Below are 25067 nucleotides of genomic sequence, written 5' to 3' on the forward strand. Positions count from 1 at the left end.
TTCTTTTGGGGTGAAGTTGATAGTCCATGCACTTTCTGCAATGATACATCCCACTGCAGTCAAGTACACACCAGATATATAATTCATTACCCTGGTCAGCTGAGACACTATATATATATATATAATATATATATATATATATATATATATATATATATATATATTTGAATATATATATACACACAAACACACACACACACACACACATATATATATATATATATAATATATATATATATATACATATGTAGTAATAGTATATATATCTATATGCACACATATTTATATATATAGTTTGAATGTATATGTCACACACACACACACACACACACACACACTCACACACACATATATAATATATATATATATATATATATATATATATATATATATATATAAATAAATATATATATATATATATATATATACATACATATGTAAGTAATTATATATCTATATATGCACACACCCATTTATTTATATATATATATTTGAATGTATATGTACACACACACACACACACACACACACCATAATATACATATATATATATATATATATATATATATATATATATATATATATTATACATAGTAAGTATATTATATATCTATATATGCACACACACACACACACACATATATATATATTTGAATATATATGTACACGCGCGCACACACACGCACACACACACGCACGCACATAGTATAAGGGTATATAACTATAGGTAGTATATATAATATAGTGTAGTAAATAGGTATATATAATATATATATATATATAACACAATATAATACATAAACATATAATAATACGCACATACATTATATATATATACCATATATATATTATATATATATATATATATATATATATATATATATATATATGTATACAAATGTAAATGAATGTTATTCTTATTACAAGTTTGTGTCACGCGCTTGTATGCTGGAACCCTGCTCTGATGTTTTCCCTACACTCCCAATCTCTTACCTACCCCGACCCCACTCAGGGCGGACAAACATGTTTTCAGGAAAAGGGAGGATGTCTCCCTTACCTGCCCGTTCCCTTACCTCCCCGCCCCCACCCGGAGTAGACAAACCAGTTTGCAGCGAGTTTGCAGCGGGTGGGTGATTGTCATGTCTCCCCCTACTGTCACCCGGGGCGAGGACAACCAAGACCCAGTCGGATTTTATTATTATTATTATTATTATTATTATTGTAATGAATATTGAATAATTCTGCAAAGCACGAGAGCCGACGCGAACTGATGGAAATTATGTATGGATAAACTTAATTTTTCCTGTTCTTCAAGAATAAAGACAAAACTGGATTCCATGATTCTGCCGGCCATTTGAGTGTAAAACTCTAAAAGAAGTCAACGACGTGAAATAATGTAAGGAAGAAATTCATGAATTTGAAGTGCTTGGAGCAAAACATGTCCAAGGACACAAGGCTGAAATATTCGGTGGAGTAGGGTAATAATTATATGAAACAGATCAAAATAATGATAAACTTGTACGATGTTCTCCAGTTATTTATAGGAACCATTGGGTTGAAATGCGGTATTAAGAAAATCATGCTTTATTTGATAGCTCAAGTTATGAAAACGTTGTGCATTATTAAATGTACGTTTTCTACAAGTATCATATGTAGGCATACATTCCGTATCAGGAGGCTCTGCCTAAATCCAAATTTATTTAAGACGAGCTTGATGGTGCGCTACGCTGCGCTGTAATCCGGCGCTAACCGTTATGTCTCCCCTACCCTCCCGATCCCCTACCTACCCCACCCCCACCCGGGGTGGATAGACAGGTTTGCAGTAGTAGGGTGGATGTGTCATGTCTCTCCCACCCTCCCGATCTCCTACTTACCCCGCCCCCACCTTTGGCGGACAAACAGGTGTACAGGAAGAGAGTGGATGTCTCCCCTATCCTTCCGATCCCTTACCTACCCCGCCCCACCTTTGGCGGACAAACAGGTTTGTAGGGGGAATGGAAGTCTCCCCTACCCTCGTGATCCCCTACCTACCCCGCCCCCACCCGGGACCGACAAACAATTACAGATCATTATCATTTTTATACCCAGGTGATTTTATTAATAAGTAAAAAGCAAGAAAATAAATCGTAATAAAATCTTAGGCTTCACGGAGGAATTTGTGATTAGAAACTCTATACGGTTTAGTTTATGGATACTTCGGATTATAGTGGAAATAATAGATGACTAACACTTATCCATATACCCTTTTTTTGCTCTTGTAGTTGTTTATTTGAGGGGCTTGACAAAACATAATGGTTTGAAGCTTTGGTCATTTGGAGGTATTATTTATTACCTATAGACTTATGGTAAACAAGCAAAGAAGAAAATTAAAAACGTATTGTCTGTTACTCTAACTTTCATGTTTTGTAAACAGAAAATAAAGAAAAGATAACATAAATGAACAGTCTACGCATTTTCTTGCGCGTGTTGAGCATTTATTAACATGATTTCTGTTCCGTCGTTTCAAAGAGGTTGTCTTGTATTCCCTAAATGCGTTGTCTATTAGATTAAAACAAATGATTAGACTTAGTTTGTAAGTCAGAGAGAGGAAAAGTTCACAGGAAAAGACAGTTGAATGGGGAATGGATCGTCCAACTTCTGCAGGTTGGTGATATTGTAGAGAAGCTGCAAAGGCTCGTGGAACCGTTTGAAACCTTTTGTGACGGATGGTTGCAAGAGCATGGTGAAAAGGACAGGTGGAAAGAGGATAAGATATGTAGAAATATGAAGTCGTGGCGCAGTTGAGAGGTTGATCATAGAGTTTTGATGTGGTGTGCCTAAGTAGATAGAAAGAGCTGTATAATGTGGTAACTTTTTTGAAGAAGAAAGTGGGGAAAACGCAGGAAGTACTGGTTAATGGAGTAAAAGATGTCTAGGAACCAAGAGATTGCGTAACAAAAGCTGGATGCGATTAGAACAACGTCTATTGGGAAGGTAGACATGCTGTTGGTGAGTCTTCTATACATTATGCGAAGTGGCTGAAGATAAAGTTATGTGAGGCAGCGTTCATTCGTGATTCAGTCTCACGTGATCGTGTAGTCTAGGGTGAAATGGCTTATTCTTAATAAGTAAATATGTATGTTACTATACAAGGGTTCAGGTATTTAGATAAATTGATAATTGCTCGTAGATCTATCGAAGAGTTAGGGAGTATTTTGTAAAATACTGAATATCGATGGAATTGACCGGCATTTGCGTGCGTTTCTCAAGACACCGCCTGCGGTAAATGGGTCAAGATACAGCAAGCAACGGTTTGTGGTTGGGAAAGACACGACGATCCAAGTTTGCAGAACAAAAAACTGGCGAATTAAATGTATTCGTAACTGGAGAGTGTATTTTTTAAAGAGATAAAAAAAAACTAAAGAGTGCATTGTCTTAAAGTAAAATAAAGCAGAAAACGCTAATTATTCAGTCAGGAACATAAAGATGGCAAAATTATGGAAGTTCTTCTATGTAACGAAAGTGAACAGCACTCTTTTTGCTCAGTAAGGGACGGAAAACCAACAGAACACCTTTCAGTCAGTGCGTAAAAGAAAGTGGGTAAAGGAAGGTAAACAATGCGTTTCAGGACTCTATGATGATTTCAAGAAAAAAAACAAAAACAAAGGACAATAAATGAAACTAGATTACTGATTCGTCACTATATTAGAAAAGGAAGAACTGTTGAATAAGATCAAGCAAATGTCTGTGGTGTCTAGAGCACCTCTAACCAATGAGTAAATAAAAAGGAAATAACAACAGTTTCTTAGTTTTCTATGAATAAATGAGACTAGGTAGGCGTCCTGTTTCATGAGTATCAAAGATAGCAGAATAGGAACCCATTACTCATGAATAACAGAGTAAACAAATCCTTCGTTAATCGAACAGTAGAGGAAGAAAAGCTAGATAAAGAGTAGAAACCCCGCGGTAAATTGATCAAAAAGAAAGAGCAGTATTGTTCTATCTATTGGCAAAATAATGGCAGCGAATATTTGTTGTTTATAAAAACAAAAGTAAAGTAAATTAGCATTATTCAGTACATAGAAGAAAGTGGAAAGAACGATCGTTGTTTGGCGAGTTCGAAGTAAGCCAGCCACCCAGTTTCCGGTTGTTTCTTGGATTTCAACAAAATTCTCATAATTCCTTCAATAATGTAATTTTTGTCAGTAAGTGTACATGCTCTATTAAAATTCATGAATGGCATGATTTGCCCCAAATCTAAAGCAGTGATCCTTATAAAGGATATGGTAAAAAAAAAAAAAAAAGTAAAAGGTAGTTTCATGAAAAAAAAAGGGGAAAAAAATCTTGTCTTTGTTGCGTTTCAACCCATTCTTACTTACGCAGCCTCTACATTACCATATATGAGACACAGGACCCACCACTCCGCTATTCACTATACGTCATAAAGAAAAGAAGACTTTCAGATTTTCATAATGTAACCACAGTTGGTTTGCACTACAATTGACGTTTAAAACTGTAATGATTACACCTGGGTTGCTTGTTTTATAACGGCATGATGAACAAGTCCCTTATGCACATGTTACATCAGTATGCAATCAGGAAATCATTTCTCTACAATTTCACAACGTAAATGTCACCATCTTGCTTACGCCGTCAGTGTCTTGCCCTTTTTCCTCTTGGGCGAATCATCTGACACACGTTGTCATTTTATCTATTCCTTAATTGTTCGAGTGCTTGCAAAATTTCTATCAGCCTAAGTATGGGGAACTTCGTCATCATTTTCTGTCATTTCATCACATCAAAGGAACCATTTTCTTTCAATTAAAGTCACGGCACCGCTGTTTCACTCAGAATTTATTCACTATATTCTTTCAGGTTTTCCTAATTCTTATTCGTATGGTGCGACACTGCTTAGTTAATAATTGTCAAAATGATTATTCGAAAAACGGACGTGATTTTAGTTGTCATAAACACACTATTACTGGAGAGAGAGAGAGAGAAAGAGAGAGAGAGAGAGGCTTATAATACATTCTATCGAGAAAGAGCGACAAGAGGACAGGAGTGCGAGGTGGCCCCAGCCGTCCCGTCGCCCAGCAAATGTGAAACTGTGTGCCAACGGCGAGGAGTAAGAGACTCCGTCTGCTGCTGCTGCCGCCGCTCCTGCTGGTAGCTGCTTCTGCTGTTGTGCCTCCTCCTCCTCCTCCTGTCTGGCCTTGCGGGATTGCGTGTGCCTGTGTGCGCTCATGCTACCCCTCAACCTCCAAGCGGCTAACCGATATTCGTGTTTGTTTAACACTTTCCATCAGGTTTCTTCTCGACTCGATTTTGGATAGTATCGAAGCCAGATACGAAAAGGATGCTCTCAGTCATCTCGCCACCTGTCATTCAGAGGCGGCCTTTCCTTCTCCACATGCTTCTAACCGCTAATAAGACCACGGTGTGCTTTGAAGCCAGTTTGAGAGATCAATAAATCAACCGACCATGGCGCTTAAAGGTTGCTTTCGAGGCTGGCTGTTATGTATAAAAGCTATTATGCCTTCTGGTTCTATAAGGACACCAACCAGTCGTTCAACCAATGGGGTGTGGGAGGTGGGGTGTCGTGGAATCAGTAAATCAACTAACTAAAGTAAACAATATGTTGTGATGTCACTTAGTTAAATTGAAAATTCACGTCATCACCCTGTTAGTGATATATGAACCTCTCTCTCTCTCTCTCTCTCTCTCTCTCTCTCTCTCTCTCTCTCTCTCTCTCTCTCTCTCTCTCTAAGTTAAATCATTGTATTTTTCCATTCATTCAAGTTCATATCTTCAGGTGTACTTTCAACTATTTTAAGCTTCATGAACTTCGTATTTTGTGGTGCAATTATTTGAAAATCCCTCTTATTTTTCATTAACGTTGCTGTCTACAGCTTTTAGTTGTGTGAGTTTTTGGGCTGATTATACTGTTGGTTGCTGTCAACCCTCCTCTGTCGAGTTTAGGTTTGTATATTTTGTTTTAATTCTTTTAAACTGTACTACAATATTCTTTTTTTAATATTAATTTACGTCGATTGACCTAGGCTGTTGACTACAGTTTGTTATTAGTTTCAGTTGCTAGAATTTTTTTCTTAATTTCTTTCAGATTTTGGCAGCTGTTTTTATTGTAAATTCAGGTTGCTCTATACAATTATTTCAGATGTTTCATTTGCTGGAAAGATGCATGCATATTCATTTAATCTGTTGCCTACAATTGTCTCTTGGTTCATTTAAGGTGGCCTACAGTTATGTTATTCATGTGGTGGCTGCTGTTCTTCAGTATTTTAAGGCATTGAATCTATTGTGGCTCAGGACTTGACGTTTGTTGTTAATCGTAAAGTGTTGGCTACTTTTGTCTATTTCAGTTCTTCCCTGCATATCCATCAACTGAAAGGCCTCGTTTGATTATAACCCAATCTCCCGACATCATCTCATACAACTCAATTAAATGATTCCTTTTCTTGACGTCTCCGCAAATCCCACTTATCCAGTGACGTATGAGTGGCCCATGACATGCCTTGGTATGTTGGGTAGAGTGATCGGTAAAGTGACCAAGGCAGAAATCAGTCTGTTATTGGAGGTGAGGGGTATTACCACACATGTCGTCTTGTGTCTATGTCATAGGGCGTTATTGATGTCATGTGCAGGTAAACAGTATTCTTATGATGTGCTGTGTGACTCCTCCCAGCGCTATAACAATGTTTGTCTCACGAACGTCTGTGCTCTTGAAAATAATGACGCCAATATAGTATTTAAGATACAAAACGACATGCCGTTGCGAGCACACATGCACATACACATCATGTATATAATATATATATATATATATATATATATAGAGATATATATATATTATATATTATATATATATATAATATATATATATATATATGCACTAAAATGACCGGGTTCAAACTGGATACTATCTAGCGGAGTAATTCATTCCGCTAGTCGCCGTCCAGTTTGCATGACAACCTTTTAGTAAATGTACTATTGCACAGGACAATTGTGTATGTCATAAGTTAATATATATATATATATATATATATATATATATATATATATATATATATATATATATAATATGTATATATATATAGTGTGTGTGTGTATTGAAACTATTTTCGTTGTATTTTCATCCAGGTTGGAGTGTTGAGTATTTCAAGTTTCTTTCTCTCTCCTGCGCTAATTCCTCAATTTTTCAATCTTTAATTTGTTTTAGCTCAGTTCTCATGGGATTCATTAATCAGACCTGAATTAATCCTAGTGATATGCAATATTAAATTGTTTTTCTTTCAAAAGAAGCTTTGCATTATCATCTTTAATGATCTTATCGAAATGAATGAAATTTTACTCTATATTTTATACATTTAAAATGTCCATTTCATCATGCAAATAACTGTTACGATTTTGTTGTCCAATATTCACGTTATCATCATACTTAGATATGTGTCGATGATTAGTTTTCAATCTTTCTCTTTCTGACAGTCTATTTACATATCGACTATTTACCACGGCAAATTGCACGATATTGAAAGTGAGTTGTAAAACTATGGAATCAGGGTTGGCAAGTGATTAAATCATTGATTTTTTCATTTAAAAAATCATGATTTCATTTAAAAAATCATAATTTTCATTTTATTTTAAAGAAACAAATTGAAAAATATGGTTTGGAGGTTAATAAAAACTTAAGCGTAACTGTGCTGCATCTATTTATTTTGATATAAAAAAATTACAAGTACATACTTTAGGTCAGAGCTGCAAATCTAAAAGATAAATCAATAGTAATTTTGTCATAAAATACACTTTGAGGAAAAAAAGGATTGAAAAAACATCTAACAAATAAAAAACAAATATAAATAAAAGCCAAATAAATTTTTAAAAAATCAAATAAATCACTGATTTTTTTTTTTTTACATTTTTTTTTATTAAAATAATGTTAAAAATCACCAACCCTGCTGTGGATCGCCGTGATATACAGTTGGAACACTAACATACTTGCACGCCGTATATTCACGCACATATATTCGCGTACATATACACATAAATTCTTATGCTATACATGTAAACCATATACATATATATATATATATATATAGATATATATATATATAATATATATATATATAAATTGTTCATGTCTGTGTATTTATATATATGCCACAAAAAAAATAAAACATAAGAACTTACAATATATTATGCTGTGATTAAAACAGTTTCATCCATTCCTGGGCTGCTATAGATACTAAAAATGTTTTATGAATAAGGAGCCCTTGTAATCGGCCCTTCTCAATTTATGAATTCGTAAGACTTCATGTTTTAGTTAGTGACGTTTTGCAGCCAACTTCAAGAGCGTTTTGAGGTTCATAGTCATGTATTTGTAAGCTTCTCATCCTCTTATTCGTTAATTTACCTGTTATTTTGTGCTTGAAGGGTTTCTGAGATAAATGCAGGGTATGCCGCCATTCTGCAGTGATTATATTCGACAGTATTCTCTCTCTCTCTCTCTCTCTCTCCTCTCTCTCTCTCTCTCTCTCTCTCTCTCTCATGCAACAGAGCAATGATAGTCCACAAGTAAGAAATATTAGTGTTTTACAGTTTAATGAAGCTGATTCATTCTCACTTTCATTACTGTAACTCATCTTATTGACATTGAAGACATATTTTACTATAGGAAATTATGACTTATTCAAAGATGGCTGAAGTAAGAAGGAAGGGAAATTGTTTAAATTTGAAGATGAGAATGTGAATGTTTAGAATGACGAAACTGAATACAGTGAATAATTTAACAGTTTCTGGTTGTATTTTGGGAATTATCAGCGACCAGGGTAAAAAAAAACTGAATAAAAAAATATGTTTATGAGTTCATTTACAAACATCTTTTGAGCATTTGCTTTCTCGGCGATATGTATAATATTAAGCGATGGTAAGAGTTCCCGCATTTTGCTGTAAATTATTTACATAGACATTGACAGGAGCAGCATAATAATTAAAACCTCAGTATATTTCAAGTTACAGTCTGTTAAGTGTATATATATATATATATATATATGTATATATATTATATATATATATATATATACATATATATATATATATATATATATATATATATATATATATATTCTATATATATATATATACTATATATGTATGTGTGTGTGTGTTTTAGATAGATAGTGAGATAGATATGATATACAAAGAATGTTTAGTTACTTAATAAAAGACAAAGAATAATGAGTGTCGGTGCATTGTAAACTACAGACTTCATGAAATGAATGTTTGTTCTTCACATGTCAAATTACGTCTTAACTGCTTTAACGTGACTAATAATTGAGGGGTGTTGGCCGATTGAGTGCTTTACCGCATGTTTTTCTCTCGCGTGCATACCACGATTCTTTGCCTGCAGTTACAAGCAATTACCCGCTGAAAACTGCGTTCAGAGCTTCCGGAAATGGTGACTTTGATTTTGCATTACTGTGACTGTTACCTTTCTTCTGAAGGCAGTTCCCCTCACAATGACAACTAGATGACACAAGCCGTACGAAAACATACGTATCATAGTAGGTTTAATTACCTGTTGCTTCTATTTCCTCCTCCTCCTCCTCCTCCTCCTCCTCTTCTTCTTCTTCTTCTTCTTCTTTTGTAGTTTTAATGATGGCTTCTGCTGCCGCTGCTTTTTTTGTGATTATAATTCTTAATTTGACGTCATTGTGACCGCCCTCTGTGCGGCGAATAATGCCCTTGTCTCTCGAGTTCTTCATCAGCCACCGCAGTGTTGCTTTGAACGGGTAACAAATATAATTTTTTTATTATTATTACTATTATTATTATTATTACTATTATATTATTATTATTATATGCAAACAGTCGGATGTATCTTGTTTTTCGACTCTTGAGATTGTTTATAAATAGCAATAGAGAAATGTTGTATTTGTTGTAACTAGTCATCTTGTGTACTGTTTCGTTATTTAAGGAATTCTATACATATATATATATATATATATATATATATATATATATAATATATATATATAGAATAATTTTTTTTTTTTTTTTTTTTTTTTTTTTTTGAGTGGGTATAAGCAGACATTTATATAACATAGCCACCGATTCCAACTTTTCTGCACTGAGTAGTGTCTGGACAAAAATATTGAGAATTGAATTAAATAAAAGAGCAAGAGGAGTAATAGGTTTTGGAAGTTAAATAACTAGGTGTACAGAACTTATCATGCAAGTGAAAATTGACAGAGAAAATATAATAAGTGATTAACAGAACAGAATACGAATTTAAAAATAAAAAGTTTTTACCCTGTGAAGAAATGTTGAAAAAAGAGAAATATGTACAATACAAAATAATAAAAAGAAAGACAATGAAGCTGGCACTTTGAGTTACAAAAGACCTGGCCAACACTCAGTGAGGAACAACGAACAAAGTCAACAGACCTGAGGAATTTAGTGCTTGTCCTGTTGCATGATCAGACAACAGGTGCTTGCATGACAACGATGGTTCGCCCAGTGTTCCCGTGCATGTCCATTAAGACCATGTTAGAATGTTTACAGCCTTCTTCTTCTTCTTCTTCTTCTTCTTCTTCTTCTTCTTCTTCTTCTTCTTCTTCTTCTTCTTCTTCCCCATTGTCGTGGCAACCGTAAATAGAATTCGCAACGTGAATACATTACCACAGCATGTTAGGTCGCCTGCCGCAGGAGTATTTATTCTTCGCTAAATGTATCCCTTTATCTTTTCTTTCCTTTGTTTATATGCATACTTTTTCAGATGGTTTTGGTTCATGCAGAGCTGTCTGCTAGTTTTGGGAGGGACTCATAAATCGCCCCTAAACTTGACAAATAGATCAAGAATGTAAAATAAGAGGATATGGAGGAGAGACTGGATTTTCGAACTCACGCGATCACCATTCCATTCATGGAAGAATTTTGGAATTATTTCCTTGGAATGTTTGCGTTCTTTCATGCCCAACTACGGTTTAATTTATTGTATGTGACACGAATTTTTAAAAAATATCTCTCTCTCTCTCTCTCTCTCTCTCTCTCTCTCTCTCTCTCTTAGTTTTAAAACTTTTGCCAGTGTATAAATTATTTATTTATTTTTCCTAGCATTTGCTGCTATGCTAATTCTGAGTCGCTTTCTACGCTGCAAATGGGAAAGATGAACATAGAAATGAGTTCCTTGTTTTTTACTTGTAATTAGTTAGCGCAGCTCTGCGGAAGTTTTGTTTCTATGCCCAGTGAAATGAGAAGCAGTAGAATTCTTAATATTACTCTTTGATTTCGGGTAATTCGATGTACTGGTGCTTTCATTTTCATATTTCCTGTGAAGTTTTGGTAGCTGTTTCTTATTTCATTTCTATATCTTTGTTTATGTTATGAAGTTGATAAGGGCTAATATTGGCATTGCGTAGTTATTTATATCGTTACCTGATTTGAATATATTATAATCAAAGTAATCTGTCCATCCAGTAAAATTTCTCTTGTGTTAATAAGCCACCGTGTTAAGCGATCCAACTTTAAATTATTTCATATACATGGCGTGATTATGGTGCCGTGGCCTTTAGAAATCAGTGAAGCGATTTCAAGTCTTTCCCAAGACACGAAAAATCCTTTCTGCCTCAGGGTTGGGATTATTCATTCTCTTTTGAAGTGGAAGAGGGTCGAAACTGTAAGCTTGAACCTTATCTATCGGAAATAAGTCGTTTATAAATGGAAAGTTCGCGCTTCGAAGCCAACATTCTGTTGAGAAGATCAAGAAAAATAAATGTTGTTTTGTTTTGTTATAGAGAAGAATTGAGGGTCATATCAACAGCAAGAACAATGTCGTATATTTTCGGAAGAACAGGATAAGTGTGCATTCATTGGTTACATGCCTCTAACATAATTGATTTCTTCGAACGAAGGTAGCGCTCCCATCTGTACCTGTGTGTGTATGTGTGTGTGTAGTTGTTTGTGGGTCTCTTCGAGATTTAATAAGTTTTACCAATTTTGGACAAATCTAATTTTAAACAACTTCGGTTTCAAAGTTGAAGTATGGTATATACTGAGTTTCCTATTATTATTAATATTTAACCCCTCTCATAAGCGATGGGGCCAAATAATACCAAACCAGGTATCATTTGGACATGGATTAAAATGACTGACAAACAAGAATAACTAGGCAGCCCCTTGTCCAGTGAAGTGCTCCCTCCCCGCTAAAAGAGCAATGTAAAAATTTCTTTTATTTTTTATAATACGGCCGAGCAAAACACATGGAATGAATTGATTTCAAATATTTTGTCAATTTTTCTCAAAGTGTGCAATTATTCCCTTGTTTGTGGGATGATTAGTTTTCATTGGTTTAGTTATTATCATGAATGTAAAGTGGATTTTTGGATGAACTCAGAGTCTGCCCAAATTCGTATGCGGAGTTAGTAGTACCACCTCAGCAAATTTGAAGTGATCTCTAAAAAAAATAAAACAATGTATATACATATATATATGTATATAATTTCGTACACTGCGAAATATATGTATGTGTATATATATACATAATAGAGCTATGGAAAGTTATTCTGTTTTCTATCCAGTTATTAAGAAGCCGACGTTTCGTATCGCTTGGTGCATTTTCCTGTTTGAAATAGCGATTAATAAATGGATAGGAAACAGAATGCTACCTTATGTCTACTGTCTGAGTATATATATGGGTATACATACATATATGTATGTATGTATGTATGTATGTATGTATGTGTATGTATGTATGTATGTATGCGTCGTACGATGAGAAATTTACGTTGTCACTCCGATGAGGAATCCTTGAGGAGATCTAAAAGCTATGCGATTGAGTCACATAGATGGCAGTTAGTACATTATTTGCCTGTAGTAGATAGTATGAAGATGAATATGTTAATCAGTACTTTCACGACGGTTCGTGATGGTGAATGCTACGACTGTGATACAAATAGTACGACTGTTACGGTATGTACAATGAATATATACTACAATAAATAGTATAAGATGTGAACGCGGATGAGAGGGGGGGCGTTTGAAGGGATATTGTTCACTTTATATATCCAGACCCCTTAGCGGGTTGTGCCGTCAGTTCACCTCATACGGTGCACTGTAGGCACTGCTTAAGGTCCTTTGCAGCGTGCCTTCGGCCCCTAGCTGCAACCGGTTTCGTTCCTTTTACTGTACCTCCGTCCATATTCTCTTTCTTCCATCTTGCTATTCACCTCCTCCTAACAATAGTTTCATAGTTCAACTGCCAGGTTTCCTTTCTGTTGCACCTTTCAAAACTTCTATTCTCAGTATTCCCTTCAGCGCTGAATGACCTTAGAGGTCCAGGCGCTTGGTCCTTGGGCTAAATTATATTTTTCTATCCAATCCTTATATGTCCAGAGAGAGTACGAAGATCTAAGCAGAATTATATATGAATATGGGCAGGAAGGTTAGAGCATCTGAATCTCCAGAGCTTTGCAGAAGGAATAAGATGAAAAACATTGAGCCTAACATATCAGATTCAGTGGCTCAGTTTCCGAGACGTTGAGTCTCATCTTCAGGACTGTAAGATATACGATATTTACGCATTCTACACGGACTCAGTAAAAGTGACACTCCTAAAAGTTGAAATCATGGAAAATCAGTAAATACTCTAAATTAAAACGGAGGAAAAGAAACATTGAAAAGAACTCTTAGACCACGTCTGCCTATCTCTATTGGAAGTAAAAACTGAGGGACTTTCTCCCTCTTGCAAGGGAGACTTTCTCCTTCTTGAAAGGGAGAACGTCATCTACGCTGTATACAGATTATGAATACAGATGTATTTATATAGTTGTCTCTGTCATTACAACGTAGTTATCAACGGTAATTATGAGCAGACTCCACGGACTCTTTCTAAAGCCTTAAATAACAATGGAAAATCCAAAGATGATGATCATCATTATTGTTATTGTTGTTAGTGTTTTGCTGTTGCTGTTGTAGGTGGTGGTTGCGGCTTTGATATTTTCTATTCAACATGTTTCCTGCTCTGCTTTTATATGGAGGTTGAGAGCTCATCAACGCCATTCGAATGACTGACAGTTGTTTAAAATGAAATGATTGGGAACGATACAAATTTCGGCAATTTTTTTCTTTCCTGGTGCAGTTTTTTGGTAATATTTTCATTCTGTGCTTTCTGGTGTAATGTCCAGTCAATTTGTAACCATCAGCGCGTTCATTTTGCGCTGGTAATATAGTCGACAGAAATGCGCAATATAGTTACAAAGTAATTTAAACTTGATGTGCGAAAATAGAATGATGAAACGGGAGTATAGCTAAAAGCAATGCATTGTAATAATGATAGAAACAGTATTATTATTACTATTGTTATTATTATTAGACCAAAGGTATTGCTATTATTATTATTATTATTATCGTTTTTCCATTTGTCTCTGATTTTTATGAAAATTTGTGGTTGGGTACCTTTGCGAGTATATCAAGGTTTTTTCTTTCTTCTTTTTACTTGATCTATTCTCAAGATCACATACCAATTTGATTTGGTGAAACTTCTTAGGTAGATGCCATGAATGTTGGTAATCATTTTTACAAAAAATTGTCCACCTTGACCAATTTTTAAGGTTACTGGGGAATTTAAAAGTTGGCACGGCTTTGTTGATTTCAAAGAAAATTCATGAGCAGGTATAGTTGCCGTCATGTATTTGGGTACAGTTTGTGGTGTATAGTAAACACGCAGCTCTGGTAGCCCAGCAGGGAGAGTAAATGTCGCTAAACAAGTTTTCATGTTAGTAAAGTTTGAAACAATATACTCTTATATAGTTAAAGTAATAAAAACCTATATGTCGTGACTTGGTTATACTCGTCACCTCTCTCTCTCTCTCTCTCTCTCTCTCTCTCTCTCTCTCTCTCTCTCTCTCTCTCTCGATTTACACTTTCCGGTAAATCATTCCTTTGAAAGGCAGTTCGTGTTAATCGAAACTGTTCCTTTGGGAATTCCATCGTCATAATGATATCGGTGTCTTTAAGACCAATATGAATTTAGGGAATTGTTCCATGACATGACAAGATAATGCATTGTTGATGACAAAAATTGTTTCTGATGCCATTCAATCTAGCAATCTATCTAGTGTCTTCCTTCCTTTTGTACGGGAATGTATCACTTGTGACAGGTGTATCTTTGTGGTTGTCAGTTGAGTTGGATATATATATATATATATATATATATATATATATATATATAAATATATATATATATATATATATATATAGAAGTAAGGCCAAAGGCCAAGCACTGGGACCTATAAGGTCATTCAGCGCTGAAATGAAAATTGGCAGTAAAAGGTTTGAAGGTGTAACAGGAGGAAAACCTCGCAGTTGCACTATGAATCAAGTTTTAGGAGAGTGGAAAGTAAGATGAAGAAAGAGAATATGAAAGGAGGTACAGTAAAAGGAACGAAAGTGGTTGCAGCTAGGGCCGAACGCACGCTGGAAAGAACTTTTAAGTAATGCCTACAGTGCACCGCATGAGGTCCACTGATGGCACTACCCCTTACGGGGTGTGGTTGTCAGTGACTTTGGAACGTAAATCTCCTTGAGCAGACATTTCGTAATTGGGACCTTTAAGTCGCTTTGCATATTTCTGTGGGGAAGACAGTTAGTTCCACGCCCGCGGTCCTGAAACTTTTATTGATTTTAATTAGTCCTTCTATTAAAAGTTTTCCTATAGAGCTCAAGTAGTAAATTGATGAATTATATTTATTCGGGATTGACATAGACAGTTAAATAGAAGTATCACTGTAGGTCAAAAGTCATTGCAATTAAGTAAATTAATAAATTGTATTTTTATTTTCTTGACACAACGTCAAATACATAGTCACCTATTTATATTATATTATATATTATGAATGTAAAACAAGAAATATTAATGAAGTACCATTAATGTGGTAAAGGACAAAAGGAAATGATTCGAAACCAAATGGAAATGACTATACAAATCAATACTTGGTCTAGCCTCCATGATTGTCAGCTACATTTGGAAGCCTTTTGGGTGCAGATCCAACTTAGTTGTAAACAATTTCATATCAGGCCTCCTCCGCAGTACTTCCCACTCTGTTGCAGCATGTTGCATAGGCTGCAACCATGTCCGTTCTTCTTGTGAATCCCAGGCAATCACAATGCATGCCCACGTATTTCCATAGAGTTGAGGAAACAGCGGATCGTCGACATCTCTGGTCTTCAAACCACCTTTTTGCTAAATTGGCTTTGTGAACAGTACAGTTGTCAAATATGCATACAGTTCGGCCTGGAGGACAGATGGACGTAGTGTTGGAAACATGAACTGATTTTTACCAAATTAAAATTACTACAAAAAGTGGCCCTTCATACTATCAACTTTCACAAAAAGATAAGCAAAACAATTTATTAAAATTAACTTGGGTAATGGAGTCATTATTTTTATTATTACTGAGGACATTATTAGATTTTGTGTTATATTTCAAAATATCTTTCTATTTATCAGGTGCTATTATATGTTGTATTCTTCTTTTTATAACCCTATAAATTGGTCAGTAAATTGCCCAGGTCTTTATTAATATGGGTTTCGCGCTGTTCACATATAGGAAACTAAAATCGCTAATTCTCCATATTTGCAATTTTTTATATATATACAGAGGAACTATCTTATGGGATTTTATGCAGCACCAGAGGTTGCCTCTTTAAACTTCTTTTTATTTTTATTATTTTTTTCTTACAAAGGCCTTAATTTTACAGGTTTTTACATCATGCGAGAGGTTGCCTTTGAAATCTTTTTCTTCCAAGGGCACTAACTTAGAGGATTTTACGTCGCACCAGGCATTGCCTCTAAAGGAAATTTTTCCATATTACAAAGGCATTATTACTCTTTTTACATCACACCTTGGCAAGTTTTTTTCTTTTTCACAAAGACGTAAACTTACGCGGTTTTACGGCATGCCAGCAGTTACCATTGCAAGTTTTATTTATTTATTTATTTCTGGGTTTTACAGAAGCATTAACTTACTAGGATTTCCGCCGTGCCAGAGGTTGCTGTGCAAGTTTTTTGTTTTTTGTTTTTTTTACAGAAGCATTAACTTACGGGGTTTTACACCGCTCCAGAGGTTGCCTTTGCAAGTTTATTTTCTACAGAGGCATTAACTTATGGGGTTTTAGGGCGCATTCCCAGAGGTTGGCCCTTTTGGCAATTTTATTTTCTTTTACCGGAAGGCATAACTTAGGGGTTTTGAGGCCGGCTTCCAAGCCTTTGCAATTTTATTTTCTACAGAGGCATTAACTTACGGGGTTTTAGGCCGCTCCAGAGGTTGCCTTTGCCATTTTGTTTTCTACAGAGGCATTAACTTACGGGGTTTTAGGCCGCTTCTCAGAGTTACCTTTGCCATTTTTATTTTCTACAGAGAGGTTAACTTAGGGGTTAGGCTTCCGAGGTTGCTTGCCCCAATTTTATTTTTTGCTAAGAGCATTAACCTTACGTTTAGGCCGCTTCCAGAGGTTGCCTTTGCCATTTTATTTTCTACAGAGGCATTAACTTACGGGGTTTTAGGCCGCTCCAGAGGTACCCTTTGCCAATTTTATTTCACAGAGCATTAACTTACGGGGTTTTAGGCCGCTCCAGAGGTTACCTTTGCCATTTTATTTTCTACAGAGGCATTAACTTACGGGGTTTTAAGCTGCTCCAGAGGTTGCCTTTGCCATTTTGTTTTCTACAGAGGCATTAACTTACGGGGTTTTAGGCCGCTCCAGAGGTTACCTTTGCCATTTTATTTTCTACAGAGGCATTAACTTACTTTTGGGGTTTAGGCCGCTCCAGAGGTTGCCTTTGCCATTTTATTTTCTACAGAGGCATTAACTTACGGGGTTTTAGGCCGCTCCAGAGGTTGCCTTTGCCATTTTATTTTCTACAGAGGCATTAACTTACGGGGTTTTAGGCCGCTCCAGAGGTTGCCTTTGCAATTTTGGTTTTCTTAACCAGAGGCATTTTTAACTTTTACCGGGTTGTTTAGGCCGCTCCAAGGTTACCTTTGGCCATTTTATTTTCTTACAGGGGTTTTTAAAATGCATTAACTTACCGGGGTTTAGCCGCGCCAGGGTTGCCCTTTGCCATTTTTGTTTTTCTACAGAAGGCATTAACTTACGGGGGTTTTAAGGGCCGCGTCCAGAGGTTACCTTTGCCATTTTATTTTCCTTACAGAGGCATTAACTTAACGGGGTTTTAGGTCCGGGGCTTTTCCAAGGTTTGCCTTTGCCATTTTGTTTTCCTACGAGGCAATTAACTTACTGGGTTTTTTAGGCCGCGCCAGAGGTTTGCCTTTACCATTTTGTTTTCTACAGAGGTCAGTTAACCTTGACGGGGTTTTAGGCCGCTCCAGAGGTTGCCTTTGCCATTTTGTTTTCTACAGAGGCATTAACTTACGGGGTTTTAGGCCGCTCCAGAGGTTGCCTTTGCAATTTTGTTTTTTACAGAGGCATTTACTTTCGGGGTTTTACACCGTGCCAGAGGTTGCCTCCGCAAATTAAAACAAAAGTTTCACACAAAGGCTTTAATATACGGGGATTTACGCCACACCAGAGGTTGTGTTTGTATTTGTTGAGGGGAAGTTGTCTTAAAAGTTGCTTTTGTACTGAATTTAATTTGAATTTGGATTTTGATATTATCCAATAATGGCTGAAGCAGCTCTTTGTTTCTGATGTCACATCGAAGTATGAAATCTAAGAAGTGTATTTTATTGAACTGAATCTTTGTTAATTCTTTCTCTTTTCCTTCATTGTTCCTTCTTAGTTCCTCGATCGTCCTTATTAGCCCTTCTTCCGTGTTCTGCCTTCCTCCATGGAGGTGCTGCATCATCCGATTCTCAAACTCTTCTTTCTCTTTTTGGAAGATTGTCCTTTCCTGATCAAGCTCTGCTTTCTCTCAGTTCAAAGGGAACACCGAATTTGTCAACTCTGAGGGCAATGCTCTCTCCCCTGAAGGAATATTTTTTCTCTCTTTCGAATTCTCTTTCGCGATGAAGCTTTGCTCTTGCAGCCTCTTGTAATTGAGTGTCGGTTAGATTCTCTCGACCTTTGTTGAAGACAATTATGTGACCGTCCAGATGCGCTTTCAGGATCAAATCTTCACTGCGAGTTCCGAGGACTTCCGCTTTTACCAATTGCACTGCACAGCAGGGACTTTTTACACCACTAACACCAAACAGTTTAAAACTTGATTCGACGTTGTTGCCTTGTATTCAGTGCCTTTCTGAAGTCTAGTATTGAGATAAGACACATTGTCTCTGGAGCTTCCGAAGGCTTCAAAACGATCTCCAGGTCCTGCAGCCTTTGGAGTCGTTGCACAATACTAAAGTGCAACCCTGGGAAGAGTTGGAGCCGGATTTAGTCCTCACTGGGGGCGAATGGTTTCGGAAACTTCTTCGGCGGTAGCCCACATTCTTCGGGATCACTCTCGGGTTCCCTGAAGGGAAGCGGTTCCGACAGGACCCCTTCTTCCGAGTCATTAGTCGATGGTTTGGGCTGAAATTGCCAGCATTATACATCAACGACAGTTGTTTCGCATATGTATATTTATACGGGAAAACTTTGCCTTCATTCCCTGAATTATCCTAAGAATCTTTTCAAGTTGTCTTCAAACCGTAAGGTTATAATTATAATCCTAGCTTATAATTTCCATACTTTATTACGGGTAATCACTTTTGAAAGTTCGTTTTGGCAACTTAGCGTCAGGTCCTATGTTGCCTTTAAAGTTTTTCGGCTTCAAGGAACATATTTAGAAGGTTACTCGTTATTACGAGGGAATTAGTCATACTGTTCATGGTTTTATTTTGGAAATTTACTTCAGAAACTAGAGATATTTCCCAGTTTCCTTTTTGGTCGGTTGGTGATCACATTATCGATATATATATATATTATATATATATATATATATATATATATATATATATATATATATATAGTATTATATATGTATATATAATGTATATGTATGTAAAAATATCTGTACATATATATACATATACTTATGTATATATGTATATCGATGGTTGACACAATTTATTAGTTTACCTCATTTCGCTGATTTTTCACCTATAATGATAGTTTTTTTTTTTTATTCTCACTGTGTCAAGACCGAATGAATACAATTTATGAATTTACACGACGTGAGTTCTGTAATCAAACCTTTAATAGCAGGGTTAATTCAAATAAAAAGAATACTAAAAGTAACGGGTGTGGAACTGTGCTCCTCATAGCAAAATGACAAACGCACAGCGTTGTAAGTCACAATGACGAAATGGCTGCTCAAGGTGATTCACAGTTCACCTCCAAAACCTCTGAATAGTAACAAGAACTAGCTATCAAATGAATGAAGAGAGAGAGAGAGAGAGAGAGAGAGAGAGAGAGTATAAGCACGTCGCCATTGAAATGTTTTTATTTCCTTAGCTATAAGAATATAGTGTTTCAAACTTTAGTGTATGTGCGTTATGCTGGGGAAAAAAGTTCCTAAATTATCATTACTCTCATTTGACAAATGTTCTTTGATGGTTTGGCGACTTTAGTTCCACAGGCAGCGTTGCCAACACCGCGTTTGCTCCACTAGTCGTGGGTTGCCAGCCATCTCCTTAGCTAGCTCACCGCGAAGTGTACTGAAACAAGGTCCAAATACAAGGGGCCGAGGCACATGACTGCTCCAGGAGCAAGAGCCCGTGCCAGCACAAGGCTGGCTGAAAAAAGAGAATAAAAACTACAGGAACTCAAATTCAAATGTAGGAAATTTGGCATTTTTACAAATCTCAGAAGCTGTGTTAAGTAAAGGTCTGTGGTCTTCAGAATCTTTGGATAAATTCTGAGGCTAAAATGAAAGCTCTTTGTTAACTCTTTCAAAAGTCCTCTTATTATTTTTACAAGCAGAATATTTATCATAATATATGATTTCAAGATTTTTTCGATTAGACAGGCGCTGGCGTGATTGCATTTCATCACAATTTCGTCATGAACTCGTTTATCAGAAACGGTACAGCCGTTGATAAAGGTAGCATGACTTGAAGTGGGTAAAAGCTCCTGCAGTTAGATGTAACATTTAAATTAAAAGAACACTAGAGTGAAATCTTTATATAGTGCGTACCTCACAGAAACTGCAAAACCAATCTCTTCGGAAGACAGACACGCTAGGAAAATGCATCCTGTGTGATGACTCATTTAGCACGGTGCGGGTAAACCTCAAATACTCCAGTGTACAGTGCAGAATTTATGAGACAGCTGCCTCAGCCTTTCCCGTTTTATCTGTGCATTCACCTATATATATATATATATATATATATATATATATATATATATATATATATATAATATATATATGTGTATATATATTTATATATGTGTGTGTGTGTTTGTGTATGTGTGTAAATTTATTTACTTACCTACCTATGCACAATATACATACACACACACACACACACACACACACACACACACATATATATATATATATATATATATATATATATATATATATATATATCGTATGTAAGTGTGAGTGTGTATGTATGTGTGTGTGACAGAGAAAGAGAGAGAGACAGTGAGAGTGGGGTGGGTGGCGGACCGGGTGATAGTGTTTATTCTTGAAGATATAGTAAATACATACGCCCGTATAACATCGCGAATGATATAATTTTGATCGGTGAATGATTACTTAGAAATCGAATGAAGCAAAAGTACCGTATGTCCTGCTAAGGTCAATTCACTCAAGAGCGGCGAAGACCTGCATTTCTGATTACCTTTTGTAGAAGTCAATCGTCCGTGATTAAACGATGGGGGTGGCATACGGGTGGCTTACGTAAGTGTTCGACATGCTTTGGGACACGATGCAATAACCCCAGGAATGCTTTGAAAGCACACAGTAGTCCGTTCCGTGGTTGTTATTCTGTTGAAAAGTTTCCCTCGTCCTCAATCAGTGCTTTGAGTGATATTGACTGCATGTTGCAATCCTTATACTTTGCCTCGCATTTTTTTATTTCTTTATTCCGATGGATTCTTCCAAGTCTGTAAATAGATTATACTCGACCTTTTGAATATGTTCCACACCATACTTTAACGTAAACACTATCTTAATTACTTTTCTTTTGACTTCTGTATTTGTATGGTATTGATTTTAGCTGTAACTTTGAACATTTTAATTTTTTTTTATTTCAGTGCCTTTCAACTGAATGGTTTTATTATATTATCCTTTTATTTTAATCTTTTTATTTGTGCCTCGGCATTTTCTATATAAATTTCGGTCTGTGTACTTTACCATTCTAAAGTTTGACATTGTGGTTCAATACATTTAATTTATGCTTTGATGATTTGTAGTTTGTGATCTGGCTGTCTTTTTTCTCTCTCTTCTTTTTTTGTTGCGCTTTAAACGTTTGATATTTTGTACTTTGAATATTACTGGTTTTGCCATTCCGATTTTGTGATATTTTAACTGCTTGTTTATTAACGTTGTACGTTTTAATCTCTTCCCTTATTTGTGCTTGTAATACTTTTGAATGATTAACGCATTGCTTAGATTTCATTTTTATTTATTTCCTGAACTGTGTAATACAAAAGCGCCTAGCTAATGCTGAGACTGCTTACATTTGGTATCATGATGCATGCTTCTTATTCAGTGAATTGAACGTGCTTTTATTTTCTAATTCTCTATTTATCCAGGACATGAAATTGCCAAGTTACACTTGTCCCGTTTGCGATTCTACACGTTGAAGTAGAAGAAAATATTTAAAAAATCGTAAAGGTGCAAAGCCATCCAGAACATGTTCTCAAGTTTACGTGTAATGAATATTATTAACGCATTGCTTTTTAGATGTTAGTGAAATGTATCAGAAGTTCTTCAAGGTAAAACATAAATAGAGAGAGTTTCAATAGGAAAGGTGTAGGATTGAAAAAGTATACGTAAATAACCCTACCTACCTTAGTGTCATGTAACTGCAGTGGAATGATTTACGTATGCATTTAAATCAAAGTAGATTATGGGAATATCACTGCTTGAGAAATTTGAAAATGTCGAAAGAAAAAGAAGGGCAGGCTTAGTAAAAATTACAGAGGTAATCGAAGTCACGACTGAGGTGGTATGAGCATGTTTTGAGGATGGGTGACGAGGAGAGAGAGAAGAGGGCTTGGGAGGAACCTGTTAGAGGAAGAAGATCGAGAGGGAGACAGAGAATTAGAGGGCGAGATATAGTGAAGGAAGATTTGGAAAGAATATGCTTGTTGGAGAATGATGCCTTTGACAGAAGGCAGTGGAGAAGGCGCATCAGGTTATAAAATGCGCTATTCTCATATATATATATATATATATATATATATATATATATATATATATATATATTATATATATATATATATTATAGATATATATATATATATATATATATATACACATACATACATACATACATATACATATATATATGTATATGTATATTTAGTAACGATACATTAGACTTAATCAGCTGACCACTCTCAACTCAGTCAATCTTCGCATACTCATCAAATCTAAAGTTGTAATCGACAGGTGGTGATAATTCTCTGAAGACCGACTTACGCCTCCTTTGCACACCAGAAGGCCACGCCCTTCTACTTACGTTGATGTCACCGCTGTGAGCTACATGAAGGTGACTATATATAGAGTCATGGCGTGTCTTGCGAAGATACAGTAGAGGGACGTGATGGAAATTTTTAGTTATTTCCTCCTATGGTGTGGAAGTCGGTTTATACGTATGGTTTTACCGGGAGCTCTTTTACTCTTCTGACGCATCCTGCCTATATTATTATTATTATTATTATTATTATTATTATTATTATTATTATTATTATTATTATTATTGTTGTTGTTTTAGGTTTTCTTATTGCTGCTTACTTGGGTTTGCGACATTCATGTTAAGTCTTCCATTGATTTTTATTTTGTTGTTTTCGTTTCTTTTTTCATAAGCACAGCTATTCATAGTTTCACTTTTAATTTTCTTTCCGATTGCTTATGCGGATTTGTAGTGGTATCATAGCAGCTAATTATTGCTTCTTAGACTTGCTTCGATTCCGTAATAACTTACAACACCAATGGAAAACTTGTCCGTCTCTGTCTCGTCATAATCATTTTAAGAATACTGAACTTTAAACTAAACATTCTATCATTAATCATCAGCTTGTACTGTGCAATATTCTGTAAAGGTCAAGATGATGTCTTGTGGTACAGCTTTCACGTTTGCTTTCTTGATGAATCATCGAGAATTAAATAGAATGGGAAATTGATAACAATTTGCAATTTTATTCCTTTATCGATATATTTCCTGAACCTTGATATATTTGAAGTTACCTTAAAAGTCTTCATTATGCTCTGTTGCCTGTATGTTGCCACCAGACGTGTGGAGGTCTACCAGAGAAGTAGGGGAGCTGTAACTAATGGATGGGTCAGTGTTCGCACAATTTTAAGGTATTGCATAAATTGTTCATTCCTCATTCCTCGTTGTTTGTGGGGGGGGGGGGCGGCGTATTTTCCGATCCTTCACTTCATATAAATCACTTATGGTTATGTGAGTAACTTGCAGCATTGTCAGTGATGGGATATGTAAGGTGTTATTCCCTAATTGAGGTTAGTTTTGTTCTTTGAACTTTTTTATATTTCATGAGTATTGTATAGCTTCTGCTGCAAAAATCTGTGCTACCGTAAAACCGAAGGTAGCCGAAGGTTCTTAATATTTTTTTTTTTTTTTTTTTTTTTGTACTTACGTGAGGTAAATAGTCATATGCATCCGTTATCATTTGTTTAATTAAAACTTCGCTTTAAAATTTTTATTTGTTTTGACCATCGTTGTTGTGATCACGACAGTATATTTTGAAAATTAACCTGTAAGTGTGACATCATCAGTAATTGTCCAAGCACTCATTTGTAGCCTCGTTCGGTGTTTTTGGAAGTAATGGATAAATATTTTCCACAATTAACCTTTGTAAAAGGATTACAATGTCACTGTTATTAAACCTGTTACAGGAGTGTAAAGCTGTATGGATCATCACCATGCAGAACG

The 25067-nt window shown here is 35.7% G+C and overlaps 2 protein-coding genes across 8 annotated transcripts in view; one reads left to right on the forward strand and one right to left on the reverse strand.

Annotated features, from left to right (window-relative positions):
- The window catches only part of LOC135220729 (uncharacterized), a 161376-nt gene extending 156202 nt beyond the window's left edge, over positions 1 to 5174 (reverse strand). Inside the window, exon 1 of one of the 4 annotated variants that reach the window (XM_064258167.1) lies at positions 5097 to 5174. The gene's annotated coding sequence lies outside the window, so the exon portion shown is untranslated. Of the gene's footprint in view, positions 1 to 4955 lie in introns of all 4 variants that reach the window. The other 3 variants (XM_064258165.1, XM_064258168.1, XM_064258166.1) reach the window with 3 other exon arrangements.
- LOC135220726 (transmembrane protease serine 11D-like) overlaps positions 1 to 25067 on the forward strand; it is a 496130-nt gene that overhangs the window by 288178 nt on the left and 182885 nt on the right. The window lies entirely within an intron of this gene.

The sequence above is a fragment of the Macrobrachium nipponense genome, chromosome 2 (assembly GCF_015104395.2).
Source record: "Macrobrachium nipponense isolate FS-2020 chromosome 2, ASM1510439v2, whole genome shotgun sequence".
Lineage (NCBI taxonomy): Eukaryota > Metazoa > Arthropoda > Malacostraca > Decapoda > Palaemonidae > Macrobrachium > Macrobrachium nipponense.